Here is a 19,707-nt window from a genome sequence, read left to right on the forward strand (position 1 = left end):
GAGCCTGGCAGAGACATTTCTTCTGACAGGAGAAGCAGCTTATTGGTACCTTAAGACCAGTCGCTTTGGGCAGATAGCCTTGGTTGTCAGCTCATCTAGGAGATGGAAAAGATCGATCTCAAGACACTGCTGTCTTGCAGCTATACCCAATTCATGGGGAAGGCTTTGGCAGTAAACCCTGAGGAAAAATCCGGAGCTGGAGTCCCTAAGTTGAGTTCAATGCTGACTGGCAACTCCTGCGATGCCACGGGTGCCAAACTGTACCCATCTCTGCCATTCCTTTGCATTCATCAGCTGCATGGGCAACAGCTTGTTCTCCATGTTGTACTGACCTGGCTTGTGAATCACACAGACAGCTAGCGTGCGATACCGACTCCGACCAACAGAGGGTTTCGTTTTAATCATAAAATAGAGCTTTTGTGAGAAGACAGTCAATAATCCTGAGCTGCAAATTCCACACTCTACACTGATCTGCAAAGTGTATCCATTACAAAATGATTGCTGAGATTCCCTTTCATTGGCCAGCTCAGGCAGATGGCTGCTCTCTAATCCATCAAAAATACTTGGACTAGTCATCAACCACCACAGAGGGCACAATTCATCTCGCAAACAGTAACAAGAAACCAGATAACAAGAATACTGGAACATTGACTGAGCTGATGAGATTGGTGTGAAAATCAAGAACAACCTGGAATGTATATCAGTCTACAACAAAATACCTCTGCCCCAAAAACCTCATTCCACAAGATCACGTAAGACACTCTCTTTACTCCGACTCCAATTCTGTTTATAGCACCTTCCAGAACTCATTACTTTTTCCTAATCTGACTCAACCAACAAGGTCAGTGATAAGGGGAATTAAATGGTAAATACTCAGTCTACGTTTCAACAGCATTATTTTAAGGTGTATTCGTAAACCAGTCCAAAATGAATATTATCCATCCCATTTCCTACTTCCTTTTAAATTCTTGCCAATTCTTGAATTTCATTTTCCGTAAATTTTCTGTAAAGTTTCTTTTTTAAGTGCCCCTTTTGTGTGAAGTCATAATTGCACTTTAATATCGTCTCCTCCTCTTTGCTACTAAACAGGAACAACATTTAAAAGAACAGAACTTATCTTTCCTTGCTGCCCACTCTACTGCTTTGGCCACAGAAACTGCTTAAGAAACCTGAACGAAACTGGCCTGATGGAATCTAATATCGCCCAGGGGGCCTAGGATGGTACGTTGAAACCTTTGCATATGTAAGGGCTTAAGGCCCGTTTAAAATGGCTACATGAAGCACCTGAAAAATGTCCCAGTGTAATACTGAGTCAGTGAACTTCCTAGCTTATTTTTAGACACAGGATATTGTTCCCTTATTGCGCCTAAGAACAGGTGCAACAAGGTCCAATTTCTACTCTGCTGTGCATCTACTGATAGTTTGTGGCTTCTCCCAGTGCAGTGACAGCATGCTTTTTGCAGACGTCACAAGCCACAGCTTCACAGCGGAACTTGAGCTGCCCTGAAAAGTGCTGCACTTCGTATAAGTGTCTTTACTTCTCTAAACCTTTGTTGACTGGTCTTAATTGTTGAAGAAAAGGGACCTATTAAAGCAAACCTGAAATATTTTTACTCTGCAAATCAAAAATAGTATTTTCAAGCTTATTTATTGGACATCTCTGGTAAGTAGTTCTCTGGAATTAGGTATTGTATGGAAGTTGTATAAAATGTATAAAATTTGAACATGATGTTGCTCAATACCATAGGCCACACTTGGAATATTTTGACATATGATTGATATTGCATTGGAATGAAGTAAAAGATAAATGGAACTGTCTATGTGGAGTTTGAAAATTATTTCCATAACCATGTGGCCTTCCTCTGGGTACTTTGGTTTCTTCCTACATTATGAGGATAAGCTGGGATATGCTGGTAGGTTATCAGACTACAGTAGATTACCCCATGGTAGGCAGCTATGAAAAAGATCAATGAGTTCTAACCTGGACTCAACATATCAATGCAGATACAAAGAAGGCACAACACTGGCTATACTTCATTAGGAGGTTGAGGAGATTTGGTGCGTCACCAAAACCACTCACAAACTTCTACAGATATACCATGGAAAGCATGGTAACTGGCTGCATCACTGTCCGGTATGGTGGGTTGTGCGGGCGGTGGGGTGGGGGTGTTACTCCATAGGATTGAAATAAGGTGCAGAGAGTTGTAAACTTATTCAGCTCCTTCATGGGCACTATCCTCCATGGTATCCAGGACATCTTCAAGGAGTGATGCTTCAAAGGCAGCATCCATCGTTAAGAACCCTTATCACCCAGGGCATGCCCTCTTCTCACTGTTACCATCAGGAAGGAGGTTCAGAAGCCTGAAGGCGCATACCGAGTGGTTCAGGAACAGTTTCTTCCCCTCTGCCATTCGATTTCTGAATTGGCATTGAGCCTCTGAACACTACCTCACTACTTTCCTATTTCTGTTTTTGCGCTACTTATTTAAATTAACTATTTTATATATAATTAACTGTTTTATATATACACATATACTTACTGTAATTCACAATTTTTATACTATTACGTACTGCATTGTACAGCTGGGACATATGCTGATGAAATTAAACCTGATCCTGTTTCTGATTCTGAAGCACGTGAGAGAGGTTGAGTTGCAAGGCTACTGGGAAATAAGGCATAGAGAACTGATGGGATTACTTTTTCATGAGCTGGCATGGATTTGGTGGGCTGAATGGTCCCTGTTTTGCAGTAGATAGCATAAGTAAGAACCTACAATGGTATTTTAAGGAAATGGAAGAAATATTTGAAAAAGAATAAGATGTAAAAATGTAACTGAATAAAAATCTGGTTCGGAGAGCTGAGGTGCATTTGTCAAATGGCAGCTTGCTTGTGCTATCGAAATCTGGACTCATTGGCCACTTTATCAGGTTCTTTCAGTATCTATTGAGGTGGCTGCTGAGTGTATGTGTGAGATCTTCTGCTGCTGTAGCCCTTCCACTTCAAGGTTCAACATGTTATGTGTTCAGAGATGTCCTTCTGCAGACCACTGTTGTAATGCATGGATATTTGAGTTGCTGTCGCCTTCCTGTCAGCTTAAACCCTTTGGCCATTCTCCTCTGACCTCTCTCGTTAACAAGGTGTTTTTGTCCATAGAACTGCCATTCACTGGATGTCTTTTTTTATTTTGCACCATTCTCTGTAAACTCTAGAGACTGTTATGTATGAAAATCTCAGATGATCTGCAGTTTCTGAGATACTCAAACCACCCCATCTGGCACCAACAATCATTCCAAGGTCAAAGTCACTTAGACTACATTTCTTCCCCCTTTCTGATGTTTGGTCTGAACAACAACTGGACCTCTTGATGACGCCTACCTGCTTTTATGCATTCCATTGCTGTCACATGAGTGGCTGAGTAGATATTTGCATTAACAAGCAGGTGTACAGATGAGGCCACAGACTGGAGCCACATAAGTATCACAACTGGCTTTTTATTGTTGCAAATAGCAGTGTCTGCTATAACAAAGTTACAAATGTCTCACTGCACATAATTTTGGTAAATTGTACCATAATTTGCTTTTTTAAAAAAAGTCATGTGCCAAAACAACCCAGTGTAAAATTAGAATGCTTTTTATTGAGACAAAGGATACTGCCAACATTGGAAATTAGAACAACAAACAATCTGCTGGAGGAGTTCAGCAAGTCAGGCGGCATCTGTGGGAGGAAATAGATTGATGGTGTTCTGAAATGTTGACAATTCACTCACCACCTTGCATTGCTGCTTGGCTCATTGAGTTCTGCCAGTGGGTTGCTTTGCTTATATTTTGTAACCCCAAAACATAAAACTAATCAAAAAAAAAATCAAGGGAACTTGTGAGGAGCATGTAAACTTCATTTTTCACTTTTAGCAAGGCACTCACATATATAGTGGTGTAATGATGTACCTACTATTCATGTACTTTTACATATAACCCCTAATGAATTAATGTTTAATCAAACATTAGGACCCTGGTCAGACCCCAATTGGAGTACTATGCTCAGTTCTGGTTGCCTCACTATAGGAAGGATGTGGAAACCATAGAAAGGGTGCGGAGGAGACTTACAAGAATGTTGCCTGGTTTGGGGAGCAGGCCTTATGAAAATAGTTTGAGTGAACTCGGCCTTTTTTCCTTGGAGTGATGGAGGATGAGAGGTGATCTGATAGATGGGTATAAGATGATGAGAGGCATTGATCGTGTGGATAGTCAGAGGCTTTTTCCCAGAGCTGAAATGGCTAGCACGAGAGGGCACAATTTTAAGGTGCTTGGAAGTAGGTACAGAGGAGACGTCAGGGGTAAGTTTTTTTACGCAGAGAGTGGTGAGTGTGTGGAATGGGCTGCTGGCGACAGTGGTGGAGGTGGATACGATAGGGTCTTTTAAGAGACTCCTGGACAGGTATATGGAGCTCGGAAAAATAGAAGGCTATGGGTAACCCTAGGTAATTTCTCAGGTAAGGACATGTTCGGCACGGCTTTGTGGGCCGAAGGGCCTGTATTGTGCTGTGGGTTTTCTATGTTTCTAAACAATATACCTACAATATTATTTGAATTTGAATTTATTTGAAATATTAGATCCATCTCACAATGTGAGGGAGTAAAAATCTTTGCGTTATGACTCCGTCGCAATGTACAGACATGTGAATTTATAAGTCTAATGGCTTATAGAAGGAAGCTGTCCCATAGCCTGTTGGTCCTGGCTTTAATGCTGTGGTACCGTTTGCCAGACGGAAGCAGCTGAAACAGTTTAAGGTTAGGATAACTGGTGTCCCTGATGATCTTCCAGGCCTTCTTTCTGCACCTGCTGCTGTAAGTGTCCGCAATGGAGGGAAGTTCACATCCACAGATGTGCTGGGCTGTCTGTACCACTCTCTGCAGTGCCCAGATGTCAAGGTTGGTGCAGTTCCCCTACCAGGCGGTGATATTGCCAGTCAGGATGCTCTCAGTGGTGCCCCTGTAGGTCTTGAAGATTTGGGGGCTCATGCCGAACTTCTTCAGTCGCCTAGGTGGAAGAGACACTGTTGTGCATTTTTTGTCACACAGCTGGTGTGTACAGTCCGGGTGAGATCTTCAGTGCTGTGTATACCGAGGAACTTGAAACTACTCACCCTCTCAAATATTACTGAAATACTAAATGTACAACACTTTGGAATGAATTGGGCTTTGTAGTATCCAAGTTTTAGGTGAAGCCTGCTAATGTTCTTCAAAGCAATTGTAGCACAGACCGATGTTTCAGATGGGAAAACTGACATTGGTTGTTATTGTGAAAATTATTACGCACGGATATTTAATGGCTGCCACCAACACACAGAGCTTGTTCCATATTTTCCTATGACATGAGCAGAGCCTACTTGGAGTTGACTCTCAGAGAAATTTCATTCCTCCCACTTATTTAGCCATAATCTATTCTCTCTGACATGTCCATTGACTTCACCACCACCACCTCCTGCACTAACCCCGTATGGAACTTTCTGAAATTTGGTTCCCTTCATAGCTAATAATGTATTGATGCCAACCTTCATTACATTCAGTGACTAAACCTCCACAGCCTTGGCTGGCAAATATAACTGTCTCTTTTCATCTCTGTCTTGAATAAACAAAACTTAATTTTGACCCTATGACCCCTCCTGCCCTTCCACCGCACTAGTCCTAAACAGGGCACCATGGCAGCGTAGTGGTTAGTGCGATGATATTACAGCTCAGGGCATCAGAGTTCGGAGTTTAATTCCAGAGTCTTTTGTAAGAAAGTTTGTATGTTCTTCCTGTAAATGCATGGGTTTCCTTCCACCGTCCAAAGACGTACCAGCTGGTAGGTTAATTTGTCACAGTAAGTTGTCCAGTGGTTAGGCTAGGGTTATGGAGCTGGGTTGCTGGTTGCTCATTGGGCCAGAAATGCCTTTCTCGTGCTGTTATCGCTTAACAAATATATAAATCCCATACAAGGAAAACGTCAACTCCTTGAGAATTTTGTATCTTTCTATTCAATTTCCTTTCGTTCTTCTAAACTCATGAAAATATATACATGGCTTGCCCAAAATGTCTTCCTGTGACAATTCTGCCTTCTATCTATCTGCTGAACAGTCACCACACTTGCTGTATTCCATCTTCCCATGGCTCACAATCTTAGTCCAACTCTGAATTCAGCACAGTATCAATAAAACAATAACTCACTGCGTTGGAAATACAGTGTGTCTCCAAGTCAGTCACAGTGTGGCTCCCATTCTTAAAAAGGACAGAATGCTCATTGATCCAGTCAGCAGCTTGCATTCCTATGTAAATGCCAATTAATCTATCTACGTGGTCATGATTAATTCCTATTTTCTCACAGAGACATACAGCAACACAGTATGCATACAGGCTTGGGTACCACTATATATCAAACACATTTCCACCTAGCTAGCCCCAAATTCCTGTGTTCATCCCATATTCCTCCAAGAACCACCCCTCCATATACCTGCAACACACATCAAAGTTGCTGGTGAACGCAGCAGGCCAAGCAGCATCTATAGGAAGAGGCGCAGTCGACGTTTCAGGCCAAGACCCTTCGTCAGGACTAACTGAAGCTGTTTGTCTGGGACCTCGTTGCATATACTCACCACAAATGTAGCCCTCAGTTCCCTTCTAAATCTTTCACCATTTCCCCTTAATCTACATCCCCTCTGTTTGAATTCCCTAGCTGGGGTAGATGGACTGTTAACATCCACGTTCTCTATGTGTCTCATAATGTTTAACATTTCTATAAGGCTCAGCCTCACTTTCCTCCTGAAATGGATGCTCCCCATTTTGAAAATAGTCTACGTTTTTATTCCTTCTACCTAAGTGCATGACCATGCACAGTGTTCCATCTGCCACTTCTTTGCCCATTCTCCTAATCTGTCTAAGTCCTTCTGCAGCCTCCCTGTATTCTTCATTCTACCTGCCCCTTCGCCTATCTGTATCGTCCGCAAAGACTAGAATATAAAAACAAGGTTGTAATGCTAAGGCTTTATAAGGCACTGGTGAGGCCTCACTGTGGTATTGTGAGCAGTTTTTAAGTCCTTTATCTTATAAAGGATGTGCTGACATTGGAGAGAGTTCAGAGGAGTTTCACAATAATGATTCCAAGAATTAAAGTGTTACCATATGAGGAGCAGTTGTTGGCACTGGCCTGTACACACTGGAATTTAGAAGAATGGGGGGTGGGGGGGAGAAGCAGTGGGATGCCATTGAAACATATCAAGTATTTTAGGCACTCTTCCATCTTGATGATAAATATAGAGCCTAGCCGGATACCGCAGGGTGTGCTTGATTCCTCCATCGTGCAGAGTTTGCAGTACATCACGAAAGGCATGACGTTGAGTCATCACCTCTTTAGTATAACCCAGGAAGATCAAGACCTTGCTTCCCTTGTACTCCACGGGTTGTAGTCTGCTGTGGCGCAGGATCAGCTCTTTCACTTGAAAGTGATGGATCCGTGCCAAGATGGTGCGCGGTTTCCCACCGGAAGCTGGCTTAGGATAGAGAGAGCGATGCACGCGATCGTTTTTAACCAGATACGGGAAATGCTCTTCCCCGAGCAACTTGGGAATCAGTCTGGAAACAAATTCAGTAGGTTTACCATCCTCCTCACCCTCTTGTATCCCTACAATCTTAATGTTATGTCACCAGGAACGAGCCTCTAAGTCATGCACTTTAGCTTCAAGCTGGCTATTTTGTCTCATTAGCTCTGAATACTTAACTTCAAGCTCTTGCATGCGTGTCTCAAGGTCACTGGTGGCTAGTTCTTGATTAGCCATGAGGGCTTGTACGTCCGCCTAGGAGGCCACAAGCACCTCAAACTTGGTCTCAAAAACATCAAAGCGGTCGTTAATGCAGCGCAGAACTGACTGAGAAATCTCCTGACCTAATGCCTTGCACATGGCGCAAGTTTTATCCAGCAGTATCTCAGACGCAGAGAAGTTCTTTACGGACCCGCTGTTAGCACTAACTTTGGTAGTTTGGCAGTCAGCAGTCTTGGCTTTATTTGCCTTCGGCATTGTCAAACTTTTCCAGACACTTAGTTTAGACATACACTGTTGGCCTATGAATGAATAAAACACGGTATAATAGTAATTTTATCGAGGCCTCGGAGAGGAGCACTGACCAAACAGGTCTAATCCATACGCATGCGCACTAGCGCCCCTGATATATTTTTTGCATGGAGGGGGTTGATGATCTTGTTGCCATTTGCGCAATTTGTATTTTTTTTGCACGTGGGGGGGTTGACGTTTTTCTTTGAACAGGTTCCATGAATTCTTTGTTTCGTGGCTGTCTGCGGGGAAGACGAATCTCAGGCTTGTACACTGCATACGTACTTTGATAATAAATGTACTTTGAAAGTCCTATGGTCCTATGGCCTTATAAATCTTTCCTGTACAGTTTAACCACATCTTTCTTATAACAGGCTAACCAAAACTATACTCAGCACTCCAAGTGTGGACTCACTGATCTTAAAATAACTGCTGAAGGCCAGCGTACTAAACGCCTTTTTCACCACCCTGTCTACCGATGACATCACTTTCAATAAACTCTACTACTATACTCCTGGATTCCTCTGTTCTATTACACTCTCCTTTGTCCTAGCATTCAGAGTGTAAATCCCACTCTGGTTCGGCTTTCCAAAGTACATCACCTCACACATTGGTACTGTAATATACTGTATTTGCCACACCTCGGTTCACTTCCCTAACTGATCAAGGTTCTCCTGTAATCTACAATAATAAGCACCTCCTAATTTTGTGACATCCACTGACTGATCAAGTCTTGTGTATTCACATCCAAATCAATTATATAGATACAAAAAAGAAGAGTCCCAACACAGACCCACCCCCCAGCATGAACTAGTCAACAGCCTCCACTCCAAGAACCAACTTTCATCCGCCCGGAGCTTCCAGTCTCTGAGCTAACTAGCTCTTCCTGGATTCTCTGGGACCTCAACTTTCAGAACAGTGTATCATGTGCGACTTTGTCAAAGGCCTTTCTGAAGTCCAAAATAGACAACATCCACTTTCATGTTAAGGGATCCAGAAGAGGCACAGAAGTTAATTTGGACCAAATGAAAAGCATGCACAGCAATTTACCCAGCAACCTTTTGCTCCAGATTAGCCGACAGTGTTAGAGGGGAGAGCTATAGTTTGTTCGTTCAACATTTTAAATGGGCAAGTTCAAACACAGGGGGAGATGGCAAATAATCGCACATCAGCTGTGTGTAAATTTCTGTGACAAATAGGAACCTCTTTAGACATTTGCAAATATTTAGCCTGACATCTAAAATTATGACAAACGTCTATAGATGTGTGGTGGAAAGCATATTGACTGGCAGCATCACTATCTGGTATGGAAACGCCAATGCCCTTGAACAGAAAATCCTACAAAAAGTAGCGGATTCAGCCCAGTCCATCACATGTAAAGTCCACCTCACTATTGAGCACATCTACATGGAGCATTATCGCAGGAAAGCAGTGTCCATCATTGGGGACCCCCACCACTCAGTTTCTGCTCTTATTTCACTGCTGCCATCAGGAGAAAGGCACAGGAACCTCAGGACTCACACCACCAGGTTCATGAATAGTTATTACCCCTCAGCCATAAGGCACTTGAACCAGAGGGGATAACTTCACTCAACTTCACTTGCCCCATCACTGAACTGTGCCCACAACCTATGGACTCACTTTCAAGGACTCTTCATCTCATGTTCTTGATAATTATTACTTACTTATTTTTTATTACTATTATTATTTCTTTTTGTATTTGCACAGTTTCTGGTCTTTTGCACTCTGGTTGTCCACCCTGTTGGTACAGCTTTTCTCTGATTCTATTATAGTTATTGGATTTATTGAGTATGTCTGCAAGAAAATGAATCTTAGGGTTGTATATCATGATATATTTGTACTTTGATAATATATTTACTTTGAACTATAAAATGATAGTGTGCACCATTCAGAAGTAATTATTTGGAACAAAAGTGCTTTGAAGTATGATATTTAGAATCTCTATTATCCATCCCTGCTGGTCTTTGAACCAAGTGTCTTTGCTCAGCCGTTTGTGACAAACCACACTGCCATGGATCAGGAATCGCAGATGTGAGGAGGCAAGAACCACAGATTTACTTTCCTCATCATGAAGTAGCTTTATGGTCACTCTTGCCGATACCAACTTTCTATTCAAGAGACAAGAGATTCTGCAGATGCTGGAAATCCAGAGTAACACGCACAAAATGCTGGAGGAACTCAGCAGCTCGGATAGCATCTATGGAGAGGAATAAGCAGCTGACGTTTCAGTCCAAGACCCATTATTAGGACTTTTTGTTCAAGGTCCATTTACTCCAATAAGTACAGATTCCTTAGTAGTCATGAGGGGATTTGAACTTAGGGCCACTTGTCCAGTAACGTAATCAATGACCGACCTCTAGAAGCATCTTTTTATAACCTTGGCCATTCCATTTATTACATGTATATATTGATCCAATTAACTGGGTAAATTAAAAAATAAATATGAATATGAAAATTTGTAAATATTAATATATTACTTCAATCCATAGGTTTGCTTTGCTGTTGTTATGTTGTTTTGTTGCTGCTTGTGTTGTTCCGCTAAAGTAGTGGGCATGCAGTATTGGTGCCGGAATGTGTGGCACTTGTGACCTGCCATTGGCATATCCCTAGGTTTTATCAGTTACGTAAGAACATAAGAAATAGGGGCAGGAGTCAGCCATCTGGCCCGTCGAGCCTGCTCTGCCATTCAGTAAGATCATGGCTGATCTGTCCATGGACTCATCTGCACCTACCCACATTTTCCCCATAACCCTTAATTCCCTGACTAAGCAAGAATCTGTCCAACCTTGTCTTAAATATAATTACTGATGTAGCCTCCACTGCTTCATTGGGCAGAGAATTCCACAGATTCACTGCTCTTTGGGAAAAGCAGTGCCTCTTCATCTCCATTCTAAATCTACTCCCCTGAATCATGAGGCTATGTCCCCTAGTTCTAGCCTCACCCCAGTGGAAACAACTTTCCTGCCTCTATCTTATCTATCCCTTTCATAATTTTATATGTTCCTATATGTTTTTACATGTTTCAATGCACATTTGATAAATAAATAAAGCTGAATCCGATTCCAATCATTTGTGGGCTGGTAACACGACGATGGAGTCTTGGAGTCAAATAACATTGAAATAGGCCTTTCAGCCCATCGAGGCCATGTCAATCCTGTTTACAATGCCCTTCATTGTCCTGTTGTTTAAAGATTCTCCCACATTCCCATCAATCCCCTGAGATTTCTACCACTCACCATGTACACCAACCAATTAACCTATCAGCATATAGGAGTTTGGGATTCTTTGAGAAGAAACCAAGGAGATCCACTCAATTACAAATAGAAGGTACAATGTCCACACAGTTGGCCCCTGAGGTCAAAATTAAATGCTGCTCTCTGGTACCGGGAGGCAGCAGATCTAGCAGCTGGGCTACTGTGATGTGCAAAGATGACAGGAAGGAACAATTAATGAGAATTTACTCAACATGCAAACACATTATAAAGATAAGAATGACCACTATGTGATAATAGCAAAAAAATATTTGAGGAAACTTTAGAAGGAACTATAAAACCAAAACCAGAATTTTCAAAAATCCTGAGTGCATAGTATCATGTGCTATACTCTTAAAAACAGGAAAATTTTATAAAAAATGACAACACTTGCAGACTGCTGTGGAGCAGACGGTAATCAATGTATTCTGTGAAGCTGGAATAGTTAGCTGAGAACGTAGTGGTCAAGCTGAACCACATCCTCTTGTTTATGCAAAATACTTATTGAAAGTAGCTTACTGTGGCCAAAATTTTGAGAAATTAAGCCTTTGGTATCATTTCTGCCAAATACATGTTGTTATATTCAACAACGAACACAGTAAAGGGACTGTAGGCACTGCAGGTTCTAACACTGTTGTCATGATTACAATGATACTTATTCTATAGTGTTATTGGAACCTCCCTAGTGGTTGTTAGAGACTTACAACAAAGGCATGAACATTCTATACACAAAATAATGTGAGTAAATTCATATTTCAAGTGTAAATCCATTGCAGGATCCAAAATAAATGATGCACTGTGAACTGGAGTCCTGAGGCACAAAACTGGACCCAAAGCTTAATAAATGGGCGTGGGTGGGGTGTGCTTTCAAGATTCTCTCATGCCATTTCCAGTACACAAGCATAAAGAGGAACAAAATAATTATTACTCCGGATCCTATAAAGCACAAAAAAAAAACCACAATAAGATAAACACAAATTTCTGCAGATGCTGGAAATCTAAAGCAACACACACAAAATGCTGGAGGGACTCTCCAGGTCTGGCAGCATCCCTAGAAATGAATAAACAATCGGCGTTTTGGGATGAGACCCTTCTTCAGGACTGAAAAGGAAGGGGGTAGACTCCAGATTAAAAAGGTCAGGGGGTCAGGGGGAAGGAAGATAGCTAGAAGGTGATAGGTGAAGTCAGGTGAGTATGAAAGGTAAAGGGCTGGAGAGGAAGGAATCCGATAGAAGAGAAGAATGGACTATAGGAGAAATGGAAGGAAGAGGGGATCCATGAGGAGGTGATACGCAAGGGGAAACAGGGAAAAGGACAGAGTGGGGAATAGAAGAATAAGAGGGGAGGGGGAGGATTTTTTTAAGCAGAAGGAGGTATCAAAATTAATACCATCAGGTTGGAGACTACCCAGACGGAATATAACGTGTTGTTCCTCTACCCTGAGGGCGACCTCATCTTGGCCAAAGAGGAGGTCATGGACCGACATGTCAGAATAGGAACTAAAATGTTTGGCACTGGGAAATTCATGTTTTGGCATGTGGAATGGAGATTCTCAACGAAGCAGTCCCCCAATTTACGATGGGTCTCACCAATGTAGAGGCCGCATCGGGAGCCATATAAGGAAACAACAAATATAAACAATGCACACAAAATGCTGGAGGAACTCAGCAGGCCAGACAACATCTATGGAAGTGAATAAACAGTTGATGCTTTGGGCTAAAATGCTTCATCAGGACTGGAGAAAAAAGATGCAAAGAGAGAGTAAGAAAGTGGGGGGGGGAGGAGAAGGAAGTACAAGGTGGTAGATGATCGGTGAAACTGGGAGAGGGGGAAGAGAGAAGTAAAGAGCTGGGAAGTCAATTAGTGAAAGCAATAAAGGGCCGGAGAAGGGGAATCTAATAGGAAAGGACAGAAGGCCATGGAAGAAAGGGAAAGGGGAGGAACACCAGAGGGAGGCGATGAGCAGTTAAGGAGATAAGGTGGGACAGGGAAATGAGAATGGGGGCAAGCCATTACTGGAAGTTTGAGAAATCAATGTTCATGCCATCAGATTGGAGGCTACCCAGATGGAATATATGGTGTTGCTCCTCCGGCCTGAGAGTGGCCTCATTGCAGCAGTAGAGGAGGCCGTGGACTGACATGTCAGGATGGGAATGGGAAGTGGAAATTAAAATGCGAGACCACTGGGAGATCCTGCTTTTTCTGGCGGATTGAGTGCAGGTGGTCTCCCAATCCACACCAGGTCTCACCAATAGACAGGAGGCCACACCAGGAGCACCGGATACAGTAGATGACGCCAACAGTCTCACAGGTGAAGTGTCGTCTCGCCTGGAAGGACTGTTTGGGGCCCACAATGGTAGTGAGGGAGGAGGTGTAGGGGCAGTAAATATAAATTTGTAAGATAGTTTATATAGTGTACATTCAGTGTCTGTTGTGCTTCTATTTGTAGCTCATCCCATGACTGAGAGGCTTTAGTGTAGCTGTTTCACCTTCATTATCCCTTGGGTGAAAACAGGGTTTGAGTCCAATGAGGCGGAAGCTCATATGGATCTGAAAGGGCTCCCACCACAGGTTGGAAGGTAAAAAAGCACAAAATCTGCAACTATTTGGTTGACTTCAGCAACCACTCTAAAGATCCCATTTGTATTGTTGTGGAAATAGGAAATATAATCAGAACTTGTGTGTTGCATGTTTCATCTAATTTTTTTAAAGATTGGCCTGGAAAGTCCTGAACATGAGCTATTTCTTCGCATAGTTAGGTCAATCCAAACTGCTGCCAGGATTGCCTGAAGACAATGTGGACCAATGTGGTGTTCATTTCTCTAATGTAAGGGTGGCATGCAAACTTGGGAAAGAATTGACAATTCTACCTCATGACAAAATAAAATGAATTAGCAATACATAAAGAAATCCATGCCACTAATCTCTTTACATCTCTAGAGTAAAGTTTGAAACAAACCCAGTGAATAATTGACTAGTGGCGTGACTTAAAGATTAAAGATGAGCTTTATTTGTCACATGTACATTGAAACATTGAAAAACATTGGATAATTATGTCTGCGGGCAGGAACAAGCACGAACAAATTGGGATATAAACACCTACAATGGTTGGTATATAGGCTTGTATGCAACATTTTGGACCAGTGGAAATGGTCCAGAAGGGTTGTATGGAAACTATTATTACCATTTTTCTTAACAACTAATTTCATTACTTAGCCTAATAGGTTAGATTTACCACAGTACATAATTATCTATTTAAATGTTTATTTTGCTTTTATATCATCTCAATGTGTACTTAAGAATGTATAAATAATTGTAGTTTTATACATATAAAAAAATGGAAAAGGTTATATGTGTGAAAAAAGTACATGATAATTGTGAACTCCTTATCCAAATAAAAATAAAATTTAAAAAAAAGAAACATTGAAAAACACAGTGAAATGCATCATTTGGGTCAACAACCTACACAGTCTGAGGATGTGCTGGAGGGCAGCTTGCAAATGACCTCTATGCTTCCAGCAGTAGCATAGCATGCCCATAACTTACTAACCCTAACCTGTATGTCTTTGGAAAGACCACACGGAGGAAATCTACACAATCACTGGGAGAACATACAAACTCCTTACAGGCTGCAGCAGGAATTGAAACCAGCTCTTCCCATCACTGGCACTGTAAAGCATTATGCTACCATGATGCAACAGTAGACATTCAACGTCAGCATGAACTGGTTTTATTAGTAATTAATGAGCTTCTGCAAGGGACTGACAGATCATTACCTAATAACATCAGTCGTGTCCCTTTCAGAACATGCCAAAGTGCTTTAGAGCTAATGAAATACTTCTGAATTGTAGTCACACATGACTAATGTAGGAAAAAGGACAATTAATTTTTGCACAGTAAACTTCCACAAACAGCATTGTGACAATAAATAGACAATTTCTTTCATATTCCCAGAAGACCATTTGGCTCATTAGATCTAGGACAGCTCTGAGATCATTCCCATACCTTTGTTTACTTAATGTGGCATTTATACAGGCTAGATAATCAGAATCTTTTTTTCCACATGGTAGGGGTATTAAAAACAAAAGGGCTGAGTTTTAAAGTGACAGGAAGAAGTTTTAAAGAGGATTTGTGGGAAATTTATACATAGTGCGGTTGACAAATGAACTTGCTGTCGGAGAAGTTTGCGGAGTCATATTCAGTCATTATTAGATTAGATTAGATTAGATTCAACTTTATTGTCATTGTGCCGAGTACAGATACAAAGCCAATGAAATGCATTTAGCATCTGACCAGAAATACAAAGAATAATGTTATTTACAAAATAACTGCAAATAAAAAAAGTGCTACAGCACACAAATATAAAAGTACTGAGACAGCACAATACAGATGCAATACTGCTTAGCGCTGTGATGAGAGGTTCAACAGTGTCACAGCCTCAGGGCTGTGCTTAAGGGCACTCAGACAGTAACTTAAAAGAGCAAGACAGAAAAAGATACTGATCTCTTGCTCGCAAATGAGATTAGTGTAGATGGGCTAAAAAGGTTGGTATGGACATTATGGTCCATTTCTATGCTGTACAGCTCTATGATTTTATTTCATGGAATCTTTGAGTATTTACCAGATAACTTGCCTGTCCCCCTTCAAATTAGTTACTTGAGATCTTTTATGCATACCTAAGAGAGTAAAATTGCACCAGTGCAAAGTCATACACTTTTGCAAATGGACTGAAGCATCTACTCAGCATTTTGTGCTTGATCCTTTCACATCCAACTCAACCAAGTGCATGAGCAAAGTCTTTATAGAAATGTGTAAAACTGCTTAGAGTGTTCACCATTTAGCACTGCAGCCTGTAAGTGGGCAGATTGCAGGAGGACATGGTTTTGCTGAATAATAATGTCAAAGCAATTTGATAAAGGGGGAATCAAACGAGGGGATCAGAGGTATCGTGGTCACTGCTAGATCAGTTATCCAGAGGTATGTGATAATGATCTTCCAATGCCCATCATAGTGACTGCAGAATTTAAAGTCAGCTCATGAAAGTCCAGTTAGAATAACATTGACTGTGGAATTCCCAATTATTATTGAAAACCCAACTGGTTGACGGAGTAAACACCACCTCCTTATCTGCTCTGTACTATATTTGAATCTAAACACATAGCATATTTTGTTTACTGAATTTTAAATTCCCTTAACTGCCATTTAAAGTGGTTTAGAGACTAACTAGTTTACAGGAAATTTGGGATGTGTACTAAATTTTGGCTTTACTATTTGTTGAATGAGTAAAGGAAATGTACTCATACACTGCTTATTTACGAATGCACATGACATATAGTTTAAAGTGTGGATCATTAAGAAATCAATGGTTGGGATATTCTTGCAATGGATAACACTCTTCAGTGATTGTTGTGCTGTTCGTTTTATCCTTACAAAAGAGCTTTTCTTTCACTGAATTCCTAAACTCGTCGCAACTCTCTGAGGATATCTGAGGGAGGAACTGATTGAACATTAACCTAGATATAACAGCCTGGGGCTCTTCATCTATGAATGTCATTTGCACTGTGTGTACTATGGTTTGAATTTTCAGCACAGCCCGAGTCCATTGAGATAGCTTCACTCTTCCAACAACCAGAGCAGTCATTCTATTAAGAAAATATTCAGAAGTACTGACTAAAAGAGACAGGAAAGGGGAAGAAATAGGTCACAATAACAATAGTAACTTGCATTCATGAAGCAGCTTAAGTTAGAAAGAAATATCCTGAAGCATTTTCATTGGTAAAGGTGGATGCTGAAGCAACAGAGAAATATTCAGACAAGGTGACAGAAAGCTTTTAAATGGGGAAGAGCTGCAGTGGTGCTTGGGGATTACCGAGTAAATTTCAGGCTTCAAACTCTTAGTGAGGAGACTTTTTAGTGCTGTTAAGTTTAAACTGAGCTGGTAGGAGAAAGGGGTTCAGATTATTGCACCAAACTACATCACCACAACTGAGTCACTTTTGTCTGTATTGCTGTTTACAACATCAAAAAACACAAACATTTGTTTTCGGAAGCTGGGACTATTTTCCACCTTTAAATGTCTTTGAGAAGCTGGTGGCCTTCTGGTGAAGGTATTCCTCGCACTGCGCTGAACAGGGATTCCATGATTAGAGCCAAGCAATGATCAAGTATCATTGATACAGTCAAAGTTAAGTTTAATATCATATGCACGAGGACATGTATGCACAGGTACTATTCACCTACAGGAGAAAATGTTAGCAAGCCCAGTAGGTAAATGTACAGGAGGGGAACTCACAGCTAAATTGTATCAACTTTAATGTAAGGAGTCTAACTGGTTAAGCAGATAAACTCAAAGTTTTAACACAATGGGACTGCAGTTCTGCACTGAGGCATGGTTGAAGGATGGGTGCGACTGACAACCCAGAATCTTCAGGTGAGACAGGGGCAGTGGGGCAGGGGAGAGGAGGGTATAAAAGTGCCAGTGACATTGTGCTGTTAGTCAAGGAATGCAGTACTTCAATATTAAGGAAGGGTATTCCAGAACACTCCTCAAAAAATGGCCAAAAAGAACAATGTAGGTATAGTCACTTTGCTACGGGTGCATTAAAGACCTACTAAAAATCAGCAGGAGGTAGAACAATGTAAAGAAATATAAGAGAGATATAAGAAAAGCTCTGAGGTATATCCTACATGTTGTATGACTCTGACTCAAGCACGCAGTCAACGACAATCATAATTGCAACAAAGGGATTGGCAATTGTTATGGCCCCGTCGGCAATACCCCATCTTGCTATTACCTCCTTGATTAGGTCTTAATCCCCTCGTCTGATTTCCAATTGTTCCCAATTTTCATTAATTACAGCACACCTGCTTTCCATCAGCAAACTGAGGATAAGAACCCTGGCGTCACTGTCATACTTCGCCAGTTCGTTGGTCTATTCTAGTCCGTGTAAACCTTGTTTCCTGATTCCTTAGGACTGTCAGTTCTAAGCTCTGCACGATTCCCTGGATATCTATGTAAACCTTGTTCTCCGTGTAAAGTTTCTCCTGAATACCTGTTCCACATTCGCAGCTGCACTAACGCCTCACGACCCTGTCTCCATGCCTGTGTCCTGCTCTTCGGTTCGTCCCCAGCCACGTCCTTGCAACAACAATGCACAAGAGGTCAGAGCTGAGTCTCAATGGCTTAAAACATAACTTTGTATAAATGAGTTTATAGAAGAAGAAATAATACTGTACTTGTGTTTTCTTATTCTGGTCCTAGCTGGCTTCAGCTTTTGCTTAATTTTGCTTTAACACCTCACATTGGCAATACAGGCTTTGAAAAGGCTGATAACCTTTGAATGGAAGAGAAGAGATGCAGGAGACAGATCATTTAATTTCCACAATTAGGAGAGAGCATTCTGTTAGAACAGTCAGTATTGGAGGCAGAAACCTTTTATTCCCTGAATGTTATGCCATTAAAAGACTGTTACCAACTGACTTCTAGTAAACATACAGCTGCTGGCAAATTAACTACACCCTGTTTACGATAGCATCTATTTGTGAGTTTTCTTTAACTTTGAAAATTAAGGCTGACTGTGAGCATTTATTACTATAATTGCTTTCTTTACAAAAAGAGAAACCCAAGCAAAACTATTTAACAATCATCAGAAATTGTAGCACACACAAAATGCTGGAGGAACTCAGCAAGTCATGGAGGGGAATAAGCAGTCAATGTTTTGGGCCAAAACCCTTCATCAACACTAGAAAGGAAGAGGACAGAAGCCAAAATAAGAAGATGAGGGGAGGGTTCAGGAGTACAAGCTGGCAAGTGATAGGTGAGATCAGGTGCGGGAGAAGGTAGGTGGGTGGGTGGGGGGGGGAGGGTTGAAGTATGAAGCTAGTAAGTGATAGGTGGAAGAACTAAAGGACTGAAGAAGGAGGAATCACTGTTGAGGATTGTGAGCCGAAGAAAAAGGGGAGGAGGAGAGGAATCAGAGGGAGGTGAAGAGGTAGAGGCAGGTGGTGAGAAGAAAAACAGTGAGAAGGTAACCAGAGTGGGAATGGAAGAAGAAGGAAGGGAGGCAGTAGAGAAAATAACTGGAAGTTGGAGAAATCAATGTTTGTGCCATTAGGTTGGAGGTTCCCGGATGGAATAAGAGATGTTGCTCCTCCAATCTGAGTTTGGCCTGATCGTAGCAGTTGAGGAAGCCATGGATGAATGTGTCAAAATGGGAATGAGAAGTTGATTTCATCTGACTGCCTATAAACTAGCAGCTTAGATCTGGTTCTCTCTCAATCCAATATCTGAATGTTGCCTTAGAACTTGGACTTCTTCCTACCCTAAAGTGTAGTGGAAGCCCACTTTGCCT

General features: G+C 41.5%; 1 protein-coding gene across 1 annotated transcript in view; it reads left to right on the top strand.

Annotated features, from left to right (window-relative positions):
* The first annotated feature begins 1,215 nt into the window (after positions 1-1,215).
* The window catches only part of si:rp71-68n21.9 (kelch-like protein 9), an 81,930-nt gene continuing 63,438 nt past the window's right edge, over positions 1,216-19,707 (top strand). Inside the window, exon 1 of the mRNA XM_063050704.1 lies at positions 1,216-1,663. The gene's annotated coding sequence lies outside the window, so the exon portion shown is untranslated. The remainder of the gene's footprint in view (positions 1,664-19,707) is intronic.

This window comes from Mobula hypostoma, chromosome 6, assembly GCF_963921235.1.
Source record: "Mobula hypostoma chromosome 6, sMobHyp1.1, whole genome shotgun sequence".
Classification (NCBI taxonomy): domain Eukaryota; kingdom Metazoa; phylum Chordata; class Chondrichthyes; order Myliobatiformes; family Myliobatidae; genus Mobula; species Mobula hypostoma.